This window comes from Sparus aurata, chromosome 11 (genome assembly GCF_900880675.1).
Source record: "Sparus aurata chromosome 11, fSpaAur1.1, whole genome shotgun sequence".
Classification (NCBI taxonomy): domain Eukaryota; kingdom Metazoa; phylum Chordata; class Actinopteri; order Spariformes; family Sparidae; genus Sparus; species Sparus aurata.
In genome coordinates, this window is record NC_044197.1 from 10,370,663 (window position 1) to 10,389,920 (window position 19,258).

The 19,258-nt window shown below is 43.5% G+C and overlaps 1 protein-coding gene across 1 annotated transcript in view; it reads right to left on the minus strand.

The window, feature by feature from the left end:
* ncanb (neurocan b) overlaps positions 1–7,831 on the minus strand; it is a 148,758-nt gene extending 140,927 nt beyond the window's left edge. Inside the window, exon 1 of the mRNA XM_030433087.1 lies at positions 7,334–7,831. The gene's annotated coding sequence lies outside the window, so the exon portion shown is untranslated. The remainder of the gene's footprint in view (positions 1–7,333) is intronic.
* Positions 7,832–19,258: the final 11,427 nt, after the last annotated feature.

Genomic DNA, 19,258 nt, shown 5'->3' on the forward strand with positions numbered 1-19,258 from the left:
AGAGCGTCTGCACAAAGCCACAAAATGGTAATTGTTTAAACAGCCTCGTACATTAAAAATCTGTGACCACAAAGAGTGACCTCAGTATTCAGGCTGACCGGGTGACTGACTGGTTTTTCTCCTGATTTGGAAAGACACAAAACACAATTGTGTTTTCATTCCTTTGCTTGCTCTGCGCTGACAAAACGCAGTAAAACCAATTTGAATGGAAATGACCCTTTAAAATGCCATTTTCTTGTAAACAGTGTGAGAACCACTGGCAAAAGAAACGGCATGCCTCCTCAAAAATTGTTTGCCCCCTTTACAAACTAATTCCCATATTAGGCACAGTCCTTGAGCAAAAGTTTCAAGCTTTTACTTGCTCTCTCTCTCTCTCTCTCTCTCTCTCTCTCTCTCTCTCTCTCTCTCTCACACACACACACACACACACCTGCACATCTGCTGCCCCCCCACTTCTCCCATCAACTCTAATACCTCAGAGCTTTGAAGGCAGCACGCTTCATAGCTCCATGTAAAAACCACTTTGGTGGAGCATTGGCAATCTTATTACTTGCTGCAGAAACGACCAGCAACTCTACTGGCAGGACACATGACCCACTATGAACCTTACAAATTCCATATTAAAATCAATTTGATGGTGTCTCCTATTTTTCATTCAGCACCTCAGGGCGGTGGGTGGAGATGAATTGAAATATCGGAGTGAAATCACAGTGTGTTCAGGACTGCCTAAGATAATAATTTCACTTCTGATTATTGTAGAGAGACAGAGAAGTGTATGGATGGATGGATGGATGGATGGATGGATTGCAGTTAAAGGATGATCACTGCCAACATTAAGCTAGCTCTCTCTTTGTCCTTTCCACCCTCTTTTTAAAGCCTCCCAGCTCATTCTGTTCAGCTCAGCACATCTCTGAATCCCACTGACCCTCTCACACACACAAACGCACGCAGACACACACACACACACACACACACACACACACACACACACACACACTCACAAAAGTGCTCACACACATCCGTGTGTATATACACACAGGGCTAAACCTCTGAAGGAGAAGATTTGCTGATATCTGTCAGGTGGCTAAACCGACATGGACTACAAATCCAAGTGTCACCCAAAGGCTGAGTTTGGACACAATTGACTAAATCCACCTGGTGAGGGCTGCAGATCGGCCAGCTGCTGCTGCTCACTGTTTCTCCGTCTACTGTGTCTGTATCTCCATCCGCCTCTCATCTGTCTGAATCCGCACCAATAGCCTTTTCACCAAAGTGCTTCATTCTCCGTTGTTTTTAGCCACATGGCTCTATAGATGGTTTACTAGATTGGACTGAAGTATCTCAACACCTACTGGCTGAACTGCCATTTAAGTTTGTAGAGACATTCGTGGTTCCCAGAGGATATAGCCAATCAACTTTGGTGACCCTCTTACTTTTCTTACAGCGCCACCATGAGGTTGACATTTTTTCTGTTAACAGTGAAATGCTTTGAAAGTTGTTGGATGGATTTCCATAACATTTAGGACGGACGGATGACTCCTGAAAACTTAAGTCCAGTATTCACAAACTGTGGTATGTGTTCCACGTCTCGTGATTCAGCACCCTCCAGTGGTTTGCAGAGAAACCCATCAAAAGCTTTTTGAAAATGAGTACATTTTAAAAACACAATATTAAATACTGCATAATTTCAAATTAAAATACCTTAACTAGAAATGTAATTTCCAAAAAGTCTCTCAAGTAATTTTTTTTATGTTTCTACCTGCCACATAATCATGTTGATTCACTTAACACGTAAGTATGTCATCGGTGATTAGATACAAGCTAAACTCAAACTGGAATGGAAAGATAGCAATGAAAGGTTCCAGTCCACATTACTGAGATAGTGGCTACTTAAGCACTAAACTAGACCTGAGCAAAAGGCACAAAACAGTAAGCCAAACAGAGTAGACCTACGATGTATTTTAACATCAGTCATAATGGTGGCACTTGGTGAGCTAATACACAATGTAAAGGGTTTGAGAAACACCGACTTAATTCCATCGGCCTTAGCTGTTAAACTCTGGTGGTAGCATAAGCTCCAAGCATACGAACAACATGCTCACAATTCACCAGTTTCCAGTCATCACTTTCCATCGACTGAAAAACAACAAGCAGATTTTTTTTGGTTTTGCTGGCAAGATAAATGTACCATATATTAAGGATTTGAGAGTTATTGGTCATGCATATGTATCCATGTCAGTTGACTGTCAGCCAGTTGTGTTGTAGTCCAGCTACCTTGGTGTCTGTGTATCTCTGCATCTGGCTTTATTACAATGGATGAAGCAGCATGATCAAAAAAAAACAACCTGCAGTGATGTGCAAACACTAAAAGGCAGCATTACCACTATAACAAAAAACCTTAAAGGAAAATATGATTCACAGCTCTGCGCCTACAGGGAGACAGACGGGAGGATTAGAGAAAAAACTGTTTTTTATTCTGGTTGGTATATGGAATTAAAAGCAGAACTGATTTTTCTTCCGGAACAAAATAAACCAAACAACAACCCTTTTGAAGCCTCAGTATTTTACAGTAATTATGCATCAAGGCAATCTGAGCATAAAGCTCTTTCTGCGTCCACCTTTCAGTATTTATTTGAATAGCACAAAATAGGGGAAAGTGAAGTTGTACTTTATTTTGCGCAACTCAAAATGATAAACCAATATTGCACTCGCACAAATGTAAACCCTGCACACACGTAAAGCTGAGCAAATAAAGTAGGATGTGTGAATGCATGGATCAGCCCAACCTGGACGCAGGGGATTGGAATGAAATTAATTATACTACTTCACTATTCCTTCCCATCAATCCCTGTGATTGGTTTCAGAAACCCCCAGAGCTACACCTCTGATTAGGAAGGAGAGCTTTTTAAGTATCACGCCAGTGCTTCGGCTTCATAAATAGCCTGGCGTGTTGAATCCAGGCAGGGTGAGGTAGGGGAAGACGGACGGAAATCACTCTTATGTTTCTCTTCTACCCACTTAAGCCACGAAACGCGCCTCTCCTTCGGGATCCGCAGCACACAAGAGTGGAAAACATTGACCATCTGTAGGCCTCTCAAGCACTCCCTGTTTACCAGCTCATCAGAGTCTGACAGATAGAGCTTGCACAACCGTGATGGCAGCATTACATACTCGCTAACCTTCAGTGATGCATCTATCAGTCACTCACTGTGTGTGAAGATGCTTACTGTCGAGGGTTTTTTTGTCAAAAGCTTTGAGGGAGGCGAGACAGGCAACGCTTCAGGAGCTGTCCAGTGCTGAAACCACACAACGCGCCCACAGGGAGCTTTTCCTTTTCTGAGGATTAACTCAGACCGGAGAACACAAGCATCATGGTAAAACAAACAGATATGTAGCATTTGCTTCTCCTGCAGGGCGTTTAAGGGAAGGTGGAATCCAATTCAGAGATACTGACAGGCCACCTGACTTTAACAAAGGAAGCATCGCACCCAACCGGGGAGACAAAGGAAAGGCCAGGAGAGGAAAGGTAGCTGAATGGAAATCCACCCTCATCACTGTCCCCCCCTCCTCCAATCACTGGATGATACTCGACTGTGTCATTAATTCAGCAGACAAAAACTGTTACCAGATGTCATTATTTATTTATAGTATTTAATAGGGAAAATGCTTCCTTTGAATAATACATTCGGTGGGAGAAGGGTGCAGAGCTGTGTTTGGGGGGGGGGGGGTCATTGATGAATATTCACGAGCTGCTGCGTCTGGAGGGATTGTGGTAAACTACCTTTTTTTTTTCGCGCCTCTGTGCCTTCTGGGCTTTGTCTGCTCTGCCACTGGCCATGATGGCCCCAGCTGCACCGCTCATTTGCTTGGCTCCGAGATGCGGTGGCTAGTTCAATATGGCTAATGCCAGGCTATTATATTATTAGGCAAGGCAAAGCTAGCAGAGGCCCACTTAGGCACTGCTCCATCTGGTGTCAGGAGGCCGCGGAGCTGTCGATCAGGAAGACTGACGTCCTCCGGTGAGCAAAGGTACAGCCTTCATTAGGCCGATGACTCGGGGAACGGGGATGCCAAGCCTACGGGATGAGCTGCGATCACACACGCTAACACACACGTCCACGGACAAAGCTGAACTTTACCAGACAGCACAAAGCACGCGCTGTCATTTATACAAACAGAATCAAATGTGTGTGTAGGCTGCTGTGAGTTTTTATGCTGCTTAATTGGATCAGGGTTATCTAAGTCTGTAAATTAGTCTCTCTCTGCAGGAATCTTTCAGCATCCCTCCTACCCCTTCTACCCCTACATCCAAAAAAGCAAAAGCTTAACAAAAAAAAAGAGTCCACTCAATAATAAATATCTATTTTTCCACCTTAGAAATACGAGGATTAAAGACAGCTATTAGCAGCAGCAGGATCACAGCTGACTCATAGCTCCACACGCTTTCCAACTATAGGATTTGTAGCTGGAGGCCCTCTCCAGTCAAAAAGCCTAACTCAAGCCCAGAGATCCTTCGTACTGATGCTGTGCAGTAGCTTGGCTGCTCTCCCTTGTTTCATCGCGAGCCAGGGTGGCTTTGTTTGTTTTAAGCGTAGCAGAAGGTTCATTGTAGGGAATATTAATGTCTCACATTTTGCAGAAATCCCTGTAAAAATTCACAGTTTCCCATTAACTTGCTTGGACACTGCTCAAGTGCAAAATTGAATTCTTGCCCATTCACGTCTTCCGCTACAAGTGTCTGCGCTAAGCTGAGCGCAGCCAGGCAGTAAAGACACATTATTGAAATATGTGACAACGCAACCTCATGCAAAGAGCAGATAATTCTGTGAAATTCTCCCAGGCTGTTACCTCCCACCCTCGCGTTCGTTCTTTCTTCTTCTTCTTTCTGTCTCTCTACCTTTCTTTCCTGACAACATTTCTGAGTAGCTTTTGGCCTTGACCACAGTTGGAGTGGAGCCACTAAGAAGCAATGAACCCCTCTCTAAAGGAATATTGTTCGTCCATTGTAATGCCTCATCACACAGCAAATGTGAAAATAGGGGCAGTGAACTGGCAACACCACAGAAAGGAACACCTCTTCTGAGAACAATGGCGTTAACGGCACAAGGAGCCTGTGATCCAGTGCAGGACTGATAGAGTTCAAACGGAGCGAGACGAGAGAGGGAGGGAGAAACAGACAGAAGCGAGGGAACGACAAACACGGAGACCCTCTACAATATGCATGAGAGTGCAGGAGGCAGAGGGAAGCAAAAGCCAGCAGAATGACTTAAAGAGCAGTTAAATGTGGAAGCCAGATCCTATTAGTGCAACAGGAGCAGCTGACACAATTCAGGAAACTGGCAACAGAGGTGACCAGCAGCTCACACACAAGTATGACACACACACACACACACACACACACACACACACACACACACACACCCGTTCACATGGCTGCTCAACCAGTGACAGGGGAACATTTTATCCACACTCAGTCTGGATATGAAGCTGATAAACAAAAGCTCCTGATCCACCAGCAGCCAGCCCCTCTGCAGGTACTTTCTCAGACCCGCACATTAAGGGTGGCCCCGACAATAATGAGGCCAAATACAGGATCACACGTGTGTGGGCTGACGGGAGATGCTGGGAGGGATAAAATATCAGACTACAAGAGTGTGGGATCAATTCTGGCGAGGACAGCTTGTAGATACTGGAAGTAGACTGTGTGTGTAAGAGCAAGAAATACAAGAATAAGAGGCTAAAAGAGAACAAGAGCTGGGGGGGGGGGGAGACGAAGAGAGGGAGAGAGGGAGAGAGGGAGAGAGAGGGAGAGACGAAGAGAGGGAGAAGGAGGGAGAGACTAGTCTAGTAACCATTCAACAAACTGCATGGTTGAATCTCGGCTTAATTTCCCAGGGGGTCATGAGCAACCCGGCTCCTACTCTCGCTGCCACTCTCTATCTGACACGCTGCCATACACTGTTGAAATGAAGACAAACAGAACAAAAAAAAAAAAATGGCAGCAAAGTCCAATGTTGTTTTCTTTTCCACCCTCGACAACAACATCCCTCGCTGCGAGAGAGCGAGCCCACAGAAGGAGCTGCACGACTCTGGCAGCTGTGCTATGGACCTCCTCCACTTATGTGAGGTGCTGCTGTGCAGCTGCAAAAGTTTCCTCCAGCAGAAATAATTGAAAGACCCATTTGGCGGCGTGTGAGTGCCATCCAAGATAATGTCTCGGGTTTCCCCCCTTTGGGTTGCTGACAGCACTGGCAGCCCCGCGCCGCGCTGCCCTATCGACTTTCAACCAATCCAGAGGCTCCCTTCATCTCCTATCTGCCTCACACCGGAGGCTTACAGGGGTTCTGCTGCAGGAGGTGGACTGATGGTCGTACAGAACCAAAGCCTACAGTGACCTTCTTAGGTTGAAGTGGCTCAACAGAAGTAACTTCGATGGGTGGGAATTAAATGTAAACCTTTATTCATTACTGTCTAAAACGCACTTTGTAGTTTTGGGTAAGACATTTTAATCATGGAGAAAGATCTACATTGACTTGTTTTTTTATGCTGAAACAAACCAAATAAACAAACTTGTTCATTTCATAACTGAATAAATAATCTGACCATATACTGACAATACAGTTGATATTTGGCGGACCACGCCACCTTTCTAGCATCAAACAGTGTTCAGGGGATCTTATTTTCCTCTGAGAACAGCTTGTTTGTTCAGTTGTGGGATAAATAAATATCTCTGAGTTTGAATCATTGCCTCATTAATATTGTAAATATTTAAATTCTGAGTTTGAATTTCTTCTCCAAAACTACCCAGTGCCCCTTTTAAAAGGATGCAGCTTAACTGGACTGTCATGACATCATGTAAACAGGCAGAAAATTACAAAAAGGGGTAAGAAAATTGTAGATGTTTGTATTTCATGTATTCTATAGGAAGTCAGGTGGTGGGATGAATTTGTTTGTAAGAAAATTAAAAAAATAGTGAATAAGTGAAACAAAGGTGTTTTAAAATAAATAAAAAGGATAAAATCAGGCCAATCTAAGCATTCAGCAGAGCAATATGAAGTGATTCTATGAGTCAAGTGATAGCACATGGACAATAGCTTCACCCAGACATTATAAGGCACATGTAGATCTGATCACAGCCATAGATCTTTGTCTCTGAACAGTATTGACAAGCTTAACTCCAATTCATCACCAGCTGTTGTGCACATAGGCTCCAAAACACCCCTTTTTCCCCCCCTTCAGCATTTAATTCACTTTGCTGAATCGTCAAGTGTGGTATAGTCAAAATGCAAAAAAAAAAAAAAAAAAAAAAAAAAAGACATTTTAAACAACTCACCTGTCTGGATGAAGTGAGAGTCCAGTCCACAGGAATGCAGAGCGACGCCGAAGCCTCACAGGAGCGTCGGTGTGATGAGCTGGTAGCGCCGCGGACAGGAGAGCTCAACCATCCAGCGACGCGTAAAGAGCCCTGCGAGTGCGGCTGCTAAACGAAGCAGCTGCGGGTGTCGGGCAGGAGGGTGCCGTCTACGAATGCAGCTGTAATGGGGTGGGTGCTGGGTGTTGGGGGTTGGAGGGGGGGGAGAGAGAGAGAGAGAGAGAGAGAGAGGACAAGTCTCCAGCAGAGTGTCCGCGCGTCTTCTTTCGCTGACGAGCCGAGGAGGAGGAGGCGGCGGCAGCAGCAGCAGCAGCCGCGACGAGTGGATGAGCGGCGGAGTGGTGCTCACCTCTCCAGCAGCTGAGCGCTACTGAACAAAAGAGTGCTCCGCAGGCTCTCTATTCAAATAGCAGGAGAGGAGAGGAGAGGGATGGAGGGGGGAGGAGGGAGGAGGAGGAGGAGGAGGTGGGAGGGGGGGTACCCTTGGTCCTGAGGCTGACGCGAAAGGAGGAGAAGTTCCAGCATCCAACGCGATCGGATACCAAACTTAACTCGCCTCATTTAACTACATTTGGCTGATGTGTGATGAAGTATCTCATGCGGGACACCCACACAGCGTTCAGTCCCGAGCCCCTGATGTAATCCACGAGACAGGGAGGGAGGGGAGGGGAGGGGAGGGGGGTTTGGTTGTAGAAAGACGTGGTTTGGCACCTCAGCCCCACTGTAGGGCCCCCACGTAATCCCGTTTTGCCTCTTTGTCTGAGCGCTGTAATTAATAACCTTCGGGAGAGAATTACCTTGTTTGGCAGCGCGGCGATGACCTCGACCCGCGCAGGGGCCAACTATCGAATTAGATCAGCCCTCCTAAAGCTCAAATTGCCTTTTTGGACACGGTTGGCAGGCAAAAAAAAACAAAAAACAAAAACGTTCACTCAACATTTTTTTTTTTCTACCCGACTGAGAGTTTTGACCCGAAACACTCACCGGGGCCCCGCGTGCCTGCTGGGTGTTGTAGTCTTTTGCATGGCAGTTAACATAAGGATTATTATTATGGCCCTTGTAAGAGAGCCAGTCAGAGAGAGAGAGAGAGAGAGAGAGAGAGAGATGCCTGAGGCCATTTAAAAAAGATCTGCTCGTATATATACACTCACAGGCAGCGTGTGCGACCCACCGCTTTGTTGCATATAAGAGTAATGATCCCCCATGAGACAGCGCGCAGGGAGATTAACGCTCTGTTCAGCACAGTTGTATAATTTACGCACAGCTCGGGCTGCTTACATTGCTTGTTTTTGTTGGTTTAACCAAAAAAAAAAAGTACAATTTTCCATAGGCAGAGTACCGCTATTTCGACCATAAGCCAGCAGTATACTCTTTATAACTTGAGTAGGGGAGGCTGTAATGATGGAGGGAAATCGGCAGTGAGTCAGAGCAGCCTCTCAAGACCGAGAGAGCTGTCCGCGGTGCTGAACAGCGTCAGGCAGGCGAAATAAGCACAGCCTTCACATGAACATTAGAAAAACGCGTGTAAGCCCAGGATGCACTTCGAGTTAATCATCGCCATTGTTGCATAGTGAAGTCATCTATCATCTAAGTGTCAAAAAGATTCCACCTTAAAAACAACACGACTGTTACAAATCTGAACGCATGTCAGCCTTAACGATACAGGCCGATGTTGGTCTGTGGCAGTTGTATCGTTATCGGCCTGTGTGATGTTCAGTATGGGCTGATATGAAAACCAATTTTTTTAAAACATAATCATTCAGAAAAAGCTGCACTGAAGTCGTTAAGAAGATCAAGTCTATGTGTTTGGTAACCACATTTGAGGGATCACTGAAAACAATGTGCTCGTATGTGTGTATTCTGTGTTCACAAGAATATCAGCCGACACATATCAATATCGGATTTGTTCCCTCCCCAATATCAGTATCACTTCGTTGAACAATCGCATTCTTTTGTTTGTTTCTTTTAAAAAATCCATCTTTCAAAACTATGCATGTTGTCTCGGTTTTACTATCTCCTTATATCTGTATTTCTGTAATGTTGATGCCTCTTCACTCTGATTTTTCTGTTTTACTGCTAATTGTCTTGTGTGGCCGGCCCTCCTCCAGGTCACCACGGTGGAGAGGAGGTCGTGTGGCTCGGGCCCCACTTGGTGGATGCCTCGGCCTGTTGAGTCATCTCCTGGATCCTTACACTTTACATACACTATAATATTGCATCAAATATTCTGTCAGTGCAACTTGTACACCGTGATTTTGTTGTTCTGCTCTGTACATGCGACATCTATTGCATGTCTGTCTGTCCTGGGAGAGGGATCCCTCCTCTGTGGCTCTTCCTGAGGTTTCTTCCATCTTTTTCACCCTGTTTTTCCTCACTGGGATCAAGGAGGACAGAGGATGTCGCTCACTTTATAGTTTGTAAAGCCTATTGAGGCAATGTGATTGTGATTTTGGAATACTTTGGACAGTCGGTCCACATAAGATAATTAAAGTGCCACTGCATTAGAGGAAAAACAACAAAATGTATTAAACACAAGAAATAATATCCCGGACAAACGGTGCCTTCCATCCCAGGGTCTGAAAATAAAACTCCTTTCTAAATCTCAACCTAATATTACTAAAAAGTGGTCTGAAGTACCATCATATACTGTAATTAGAATAGAAGTCAGTGGAGTACCTCCGCCAAGGCTCAACGGTCCCTTTTCATTCAGTCAAGACTAATCCAATATCAGACTGGATAGCTCTGTAGCACTCTAAATTTTAAACCACCCAGATGCCTGAAATATCACCAGATCTAAGCTGTGCGTCAAATGTTACTAAGTCATAGATACCTGCCACCTAATACGCTGATTATTTTCATCAAGATCCATGCATTGGATTGCGTCGCAATGTTAAAAAAAGCGTACAACAATTCCTGGAACTGTCCCTTTATCCAGATGGGCACCAAAAGTTAATTCATCTAAGTTTCATGGACATCCATATAGTAGTTCTTGTGTTATCCTGCTGACAAACCAACCAACCAACCAACAAGCAAAGGCAGATGAAAACAAAGCCTTTTCTTCTCTGTGAGACAATTAATCTGCCCGTTTCTACAGCTAGCAGTGTTGAACCCAAATATAACTTTTGACAAGGATTTGTATCACTGACATACAACAGAGAATATCCGTGTCTAATAGCGCAACAAGGATTTTCTTTTTACAATTAATTATCTTATTGACACCTTTTGTCTAGCGACACGATCAGGTGTAATTTTCCTCTTGACTTGGCCCAAAAAATGAGCAACTGCAAGGGCTGAATGTGATAAAAGTCATCTCGGAGTGGATTTTAAAAACCACTTAATTCTGCCCTCATCTGATCCGTGTCACTATGTAAATGCCATGCTGACAAAGTATACCTAAATTGTGTGTGTGAAGATGTCGGCAGGCTCTGATGCCTTCCCAGGTCCTCTAGCTGCCTCTTCTAAAGGTGAAGACTACGATCATAAAGCCCGCTGTGACGCAGGAAGTAGTCCTGGACCGGGGAAAACTTATAGTAGAGCTCTAGACCAGACTTATCCTATTATCATACATGTTATATATTCAGGTGCAAGTCCCCTGAGTTATTAAAAACACAAACAAGCAGTATCTTCAAATATGTTATACAGATAACAGCAAATAAAGGGGACTATAAAACAGGTGTAATGTATTCTGTTCCTCTGGCCACAGTCAGCACTTGTAATACTGCGTTTTGTAAGGTCTGCAGTTTATTCAAAGCGTTGTTAGAGCAGAAGAGAGACCATTAGTCGAGCCTGGTACAGTTAAAAGCATGCAAAAGTTATTCAGTAACTGGCCGTGAAGGAAAATGCATTTTTCTTAGACCGCAAAACGCAGTTTAGGGATAAAAACATTCACAGGAGGATCAAAAACTACACCGTGACATGAAGCATTGCAGCGAGGCTGAGCATGCAGCCTGTTTCTGAGCATCAAAATGAACCAACTCCCAAAATTATATATATTTTTTTAAGCAATTTCTTTACAGTCAACTTACACACATACAGAGAAATTACCCAACTACACTGTGACATTCATGACGTGATACAGCAGATATTTACTATAGGATGGTTTCTGGAACATTTGATCAAAGATCAGATGAAAATAAACCCTCAGATGAAATTTTAATGATCACTGGCGGGAGAAGGCTTTTAAATGCAACTCATCAAAAAAAAAAAAAATCATCTGAAGTTTGTTGATGGCATAATTGCCGTGCTGTGGGGACGGCCGAAGTCCTTATCCCGTTCAAAGCAGCATATGAGAATTAGACTCAAGCTATTGTTGGCTGTGTGCTCAAGACTGTCGTCGCCATTAAAGAAACAGTCGAAGCCAGACGGACTCTCCAGTGGGTTTGACACCAAAAGGACTCCAGCGCCACAAACCCTAAAGCTCGTGCTTATCAGATCTCTTTCGCACACTCACTCTTTCAAAGGGCAAGACCTTTTTGATGATGATGGTGGTTGTAATGACGATGAAGAGCACTGGGACACTGCTTTCCTCCTCTTTCTTACTCTTTACCTTCCTGCTTTTTTCTGCTCCTCCACTTCCCCGGAATGACCAGAAGGCAATCAAACTACAAACAAGAGAGTAAACAAAGGAACAGCTTATATCGATCCTCGGGCTTTATAGCTCTGGGTAAATGTGTTTATCTTGTGTAGCCACTACATTATACTTAGATTAAATACATATTTGATGTGGTGGCGGGAGCTATGAGCGATGCACTGCTTGGAAGTGTCCTCTGGCAAGAGTTTATTACATTTTGTTAATACCTTAATTAGGCAAAGCATGAGAGAAATTAATCCCTGCAGAACTGGCTTCTTAAAGCACTGTCCAGCCACCCCTGAAACCCAACGGAATAATTAGGCGCAGTACAGAAATGTGTTTGTCCCTGAGAGGGTTTTTGGTGTGAAGTTTACTTCTACCTCTTCGTCTAACACGGGGCCTGTGTCTTTGTTTGCACCGAGATTCAATTCTGAAGGCATAACAATGATAAAGCACAGATCAGCTTTAATGACAATAGAGAGACAACAAGTGAGCTTTTTCACATCCCCAGAAACTCTCTGAAGATAGCTGAAGGTAAAGTGCGTGGGCGGGCGTCGTTGAACGCACGCAGACGGAATCATCAAGACGCGGTGCAGCAAAACCATGACATTCGTCTTTTTTTAATGAACCTGCGATATATTTGTTGGGTAGGTAAATAAATTGACTGTCGCTCACTTAATTTCTGTGAGCGAGTGGAAATGAAGGAAAAGGTCAGCAGACATGCAGACGCTCTGGCAGACATCTGCTCTTCACGCTTTATATTCTCTTTGTCGTCTCTGGAGCCTCAACCAAAATCAAATCAATGTGTTTAAACTCCGACCTAGTCTGCAAGGTAATGAGTGAGCTGTAAACAATTACTTAAAGCACAGAGGAATCCATTTTTCAACAAATCAAGAGTTTGATTTTCTATATGCCTCTTTTTGCATATAATAACAACACTTTGGGCTCTGTTTACACAACAAGCTTTTCGTTTGCCGCATTCATACAACACTGTGTTCAAACCATCCGTGTGCACACAGATCTGAAAATTAATGGAAAACGCTGTGGTGTGCATGCCGGGACCGTCGATGGCGGACGCTTTCATCTACCGTGCGATGCAGCAAATCTACACTTTGGTGGAGGAGCGTTGATAAACTCAGTAAGGTCCGCCGTTGTTCTCCTATTCGTGCATTGTTATTAGGATACATATGCGTGAAGTGGGGCCGTGTCATCACATCAAATTAGCAAAGACTTCTGAGCTGATTATGGCGCTAGAGAAATAGTTCATCCAGACGGAACCTGCACGTTTCATTTCATGACAATCTATCCAACAGTTGTTGGGCACAACATTCTAAGTCAAAGAGTACTCAAAGCAGTCAGGGTTCATCCGCTGGAAACCCGGAATATTTGTACCAAACTTCAAGGTGATCCATTTAATAGACATGGAGGCATAGAATCACTGAAGTCAAATCGATCCTCTGGGGACATCGAATGTCTGTACAAAATTTCATGGCAATACATCCCACAGGTGTTGAGATTTTTCAGTCTGGACCAAATTGGTGGACTGACCAACAATGCCACCCAAGAGCCACGTCCCAGAGTGAATCAGAAGATTTGTTGCATTAAGTTAAATTAGTTCAACAGAATACAAAAACCTGTGGTGCAGCCTGAAAGAAATCCTCCCATTTTCACCGTCAGGCAAATGGAAATATGTTAAATAAGTTGCACAACCATCCTGAAGAATGTGATAATAAGTTTTGACGGGAAAGGATACAGAGTCACACCAGCTGCCTTTATATAAAGAAAGCAGAAACTGATGTGCATTCAGCATCTGTATACCACCACAAAAATGGTGAGGGAGGCTCAGGTGGATTTGATTGTGTTTGAGCGTATGTCTCTGCATTTTTAGAGACAGCCTGAAAAGACTGAGTGGATTCCAAACACTCTAATTCATTTTCTACCAACAGAACCACAAACACAACCTGAGAAAAAACCTATACAGCTAACCGTTTTCTTATGAAACATAATGCCGCACACTTAATGAATGTCTGTGCTTTTTATTTCTTTTTTCTTTGGATGGTTTATCTGCTGACTACCGAACAATCAACGCAAAAAAGCAAGAAATACATTTTTTAAAAAACACAGAAACAGGGTGTGATATGTACAGGAATTCATTCAGTATACAAGCTTGTTGATCAAGCAATCCAATCAATAATAATGCTTAAAAATTATCGGTCAGTTAGTTTCTTATTCCTATTGCAATAGTGTATGAACAGTCCCTACGTCACTGGGTGTTTACAACCAGACAGGAAAAGGATTCTAGGCTCGTGTGCCAACAATTGTAGGCGTCTGTTTTTATTAAATTACTGGCTTTGTCAATTCCCTGGAGAGCGCTGTGGTTGGCAACACTGGAGCGCAACTCAACAGAGGGACGGAAGGAAACAAGAGTGCTGGTTTGACAAACAGTATATGTCTGAGTAATAAATGGAGGGATCTGTGTGTGTGTCGTATGTGTGTGTGTGTGTGTGTGTGTTGGGGGGGGGGCGGTCACTCCACAGCTCACTGACCCAGAAACGACTGACACAAGCACTAAAAGGCAATCAACAAACTGCACGCAGTCATTCGCCGCCACTCGCAATGACCGCCTGCATGAAAGGTTAAATTACCTAATGGTGAAAATGAGAAGGGAAGGACAGGGGTGAAGAGCGAATGGACGCAAAGAGGGGAAGGAGGCAGACAAAGAGCGGGGAGACACTGGCGGGGTTTCAGGCAACTGCACCAGGAGGAGGGTGAAGCACGGTGGAGAGAAAAAAAAAAGAAGAGTCAGCAGACCAGAGGAGCTGTAAATGAGGGAGTAATGAAGCCGTGCAGGTGGGGGCAGGTGATCTATTATGAATGAAGCTGAGAGGGCAGGAGACGAGAGGCCGTTAGCTGGGCTTTGCTTAGTCTATAATAAACAGATGACCAATCAGAGAATCTCTGACTGACCTGATGGAGCAGTACGGAGCAGCAGAGGTTCGGCCTGATGTTTAATGATGTTCCCCGGGAGGGTATGAGCGTAATACAAAGTAGGGAGGTGTGAAAAGGGTTTAAAAATTGTGGATATTGGTGAACGCCACAACTGATGTGCAGTATTTTTTCTACCAGAACCAGCCTGTCCGTGATTGTCCTTGAAATCATTGAGTGATAAAAAACACCTCAATCAATAGAGCTTAATTATTGATCGGCTCTCTGCTTACATATCTATCAAGTAAGTAGAAATATAAGTAAACTCCCCAAAAATATGAACCTGACCTGCAGACATATTACCACACATTCAGATGTTGTTCAGATTTGTTACTTTGTGACTTTTTTTATTCTGGGAGTTATAAAAAGATGTTTTCCCAGGTGAGCTCCCTCCACAGACCTGAGCTTGAGACCTTATTTTTAACTAGACTGCCCTGTATTGCAGCAGTGACTATCTTACATGTTTTTGCCAGATATTTGCTAAAATGCAGCTGCAAGGGAGTCACAGGCAAAAGACGCCATCTAACATTATATTCTGACCGTGAATGCTAGTAGAAAGCTTGGTGTTTGGTGATCGTCTTCTGTCTTCTCTCTGGTTCCAGGATGAAGGATGAACATCGATGCTCAATATTTCAACTACCTTAAAGGAACATTTTCCTTTCAAACCAGAGACGAGCAATGTTTGAAATCCCATGTTTTGGCATAATTAGTCAGAAAGTCGTCTTGCCAGATCTGTTTTCATGGCACTCAGTCAGTTACACGTGTCATTTTGGAGGGCATTACTTGGGAACAATCTCTTGGCTGCTTCTACCGGCCGCTCTTATCCCAAACTAATGACAGCCCCGTCTTCTTGTCAGCAGATGGATAAATAGTGTATGAAAATCACCCTCCTTTGCATAAATAGTGGCAATATAATCAGTTGCGATTTCCCTGGAAACTGAGTCAACGTGTCATTACAAATAAAATCTAGGATTAGAGAACAACATGCAGACCTGCTTTATATTTTGCCTTACTGTCGGCAAATATGATCTTGTCAAGGCAATTACATGCTAATTAAAAAAAATCAGTTGTACCACAGTGATGGCAGCCCCATTGGAACAAACAATAATAAAATATTTCCGTGAAAAAAAAAATTTAAGGGGTTTAATCTAATGCAGAGTGTTGCTGTAATACTCCGATCCACTCTGGTCAACATTAAAAGACTAAGAGACAGACAAAGCAGTTCATTGTTGCAGAAAAACTCAATTTTAAACAATAGCTGTGAGCAGAGAGACGGTGTCATGATCAAAGTCTGTATCCTGAGGCCTGGTTTTTATTTCAAACTAAAGCAGCAGATGCTTAGCTTTTAACAGCCCCGTCAGCACTGACACCAGAGACCCCTTCCTCTCCCGAGAACACAGTATCCTCACTTCGTTTCAGTTCTCCCGCCTCTACATCTTGCTGTTTAAAAAGGGCCTTGTCACCCGAACAACCGCCTCCACAGAGAGAGCGGGCCCTCCTCACCCTCCGGCACGCTCTACGCAGCCTTCAAATGCACAGGTACTGACTGTTACAATAAACTGTACAGAACACAGTTCAGTGAAATAGCCAGCTGTAAATGTGTCTGTCAGGGTCCAGGGAGCGAGGAGCCTGTTGTTCGCAAATCTCTTGAGCTACGATATCAGGAGGCCTGGTGATAAGACAGTGGCAAGATCAGACGGCCCACTTCACAGTTCACTTTCTTGCTGCTGTCCCAAATTAAATCCTTATTATTTTAGAATTTAATATGTGTCTGAGCAGTAGGCATTATTTTGGCGTTTGGCTGTGCAAAATTGTTTCTCGAAGGGATTACAAAGAAGCTTCTGTTGTTATTAAAGTAAAGTCATCTCAGTCGTCTGCATATTTCAGCCCATTAACTACAATTGCATATGTTTTACATCACTGCTAAACATTTTCCGGACTATTTTTAGACCGACTTTCTACATTTCAAGCGATTGCTTTCAATTTAATTCAATAAGCACATTTTTCCTTAAGGGATGGAAAAAATGAAAGCAACAATTCCACATCCATAAAATGACGATAAATGCATTGTGGCATGCAATTTATCCAGAGAAGATACTATGTTGTTCTGAAAGACTCTTGATTAAAGCTGAATTTATCCAGATTTTTGCATTAACAATAGATCAGTACTTTTTACCCATTATTATTACTACTGTCAAACCAGCAACGTTTACCCATCACCCATCTCTGAAGCTCCCCTCTATATCGTGCTTTAGCATCTTTAAGCTCATGCCAGATACTTTCCTCAGGAGTTTGTGAATACAAAAACAAAGCAAAGGACTGAGCAAAATGAATATTGATGTTGCTCCATGTCTGCTGGATGTGTAAATAGGAAACTTTTTGCTAACACAACCATCATATTAACTTAAAATAAACATTTTGAGATGCCTTTAAAATAAGGTTTACAGAAAGTGTAACTCATCGTGACCAAGTTTCTGAAGACATTGTGCAAAAAAAATGCCAATATTTGGACAAAAAAGGTGTAGAGGAAGAGAATATCCTGATTGGATCTCACTGAGAACCTGAAGACAGGCTGTGGCAGCGACCTGTCAATCACTAGGTAGCCACGCCCTATAGCATTCCCCGCTTTATCGATTATTTTACTCTAAATTGGACCATAATTTGCAAAATTAATATCATGCTGCATTTAAGAAGACATGAAACTTGCGACTGAGACCATAAACTCATTAAGAAGATGTTTACTGAGATAAGAAATAGAGTTAGAAGTAGAGTTATTTTCTCCTAAGCATACATATAATTGGACTTCTTTTTGAAACCAATGAAGTCGCCCACTGTTGGCAATTAGAAAGAACGCAGGTTTAAAGAACTTCCACATTGGCTTCACTTTTCAGACCCGGATGCTCTGTCTGTAGTTTATACAGTCAATGGTTTAAAGCCGGTACTTGCAGAATTTGAACATTCCCAGAGTTTCCAGCCCCAGTGGAGGTAGCTGACAGCAGTGCTACCAGATTTACATTTCAACATTTTCATATTTCACTCCCTCATTTGCCGGGGTTTGATTTCCGACAAGAGTTTTCAAATGGCTCATGCTCTCAAATAAATTACCGCGCACAAATAATCAGAGTATGACCATTAAAAGAAGTGCGGGTCACTACATGTTCGCTACATGATGGATCACCTTTCGTAGGCAAGTTCCAAGTCTATAATTTACATAGCAGGAAAGGGAGACCAATGGCTGACTGGAGAGTAGAAATCAAAGTTATGGTTTAGAAAATGGCCAGCAGTAATGTTAAGTATACATGATTTGCAGTTAATGGGCCAAAATGTGCAAAACCACCGGCACGGTACTTGAGTGATTCAGTTTTAAACTTTTATGATAAAGATTTATCATCATAAGCCTGCAAAGAAAAAAAATAAAACTCTGTAAGGAGAACAAAGCTTCATCCTGAAAAACAGAGAGGGAGAATAAATACCACTAACATTATGTCCTTTAATGGACAGCACTCTTTTTCGGCTACAGTCAGTCAACAGCACTCCTGTAGCCCCGTTATAAATCAACATAATGAGGCATAAATCAGCATTAATTAGCATATGGGTTACGGGCACACAGTAAGACACATAATGGCACATGACATATATTCTCCATTATCGACTCTCGAAGAGTAGCAGCAATCACCACCTCATCTCTCCCTCTGCCTCTCTTCGCCAGCTCATCATTATTGGCAATCAGTGTACTGTGTGACTTCTACAAATCGCAAGCGTCGGCGAGGGGAGCCAGACGGACGATGCTTGCCACGGTTTGGTACCGCTGAAGACCCATCCACAAACACACCAATGACTCTGATGAGGAAGAGGGGAGATAAAAACAATCAGATAAATGGAAGTCGACACCTGGCAGTAGCATTCTTCGCTGCACTGGAAAAACTGAACGTTGTACAGCTGGACAGCTGGCACGAAAAACAAAGCAAAAAATGACAAGCTGCTTTTGGTATTGTTAAGGGTGCATTTCACTAACAAACTTCAACCAACTGCAGTATGCTCCTCTCACAACCATTGTTCATCTTTCTCTCTTTCTTCTTCTATCCTTTGTTTTACCTCGCCCATTTCCCTCCTTATCTTTCTCCCGTCCCTCACAGAGAGCTCAGTCAATCCCGGGGGAGTTTCGAGTGTCGCCAGTCAACAAGGAAGCAGTTCTGTCAGTGACGCTCGGCTGCTGGACGGCAAACACAAAACCCGTAGTGGCCCAGCAGTGATCTGTCAGCTGAAGCATCTCCAAATGCCTCCCTCAGTGTGCAACTCGGCATAATCAAGCCTCCAAACGCAGCGCACCG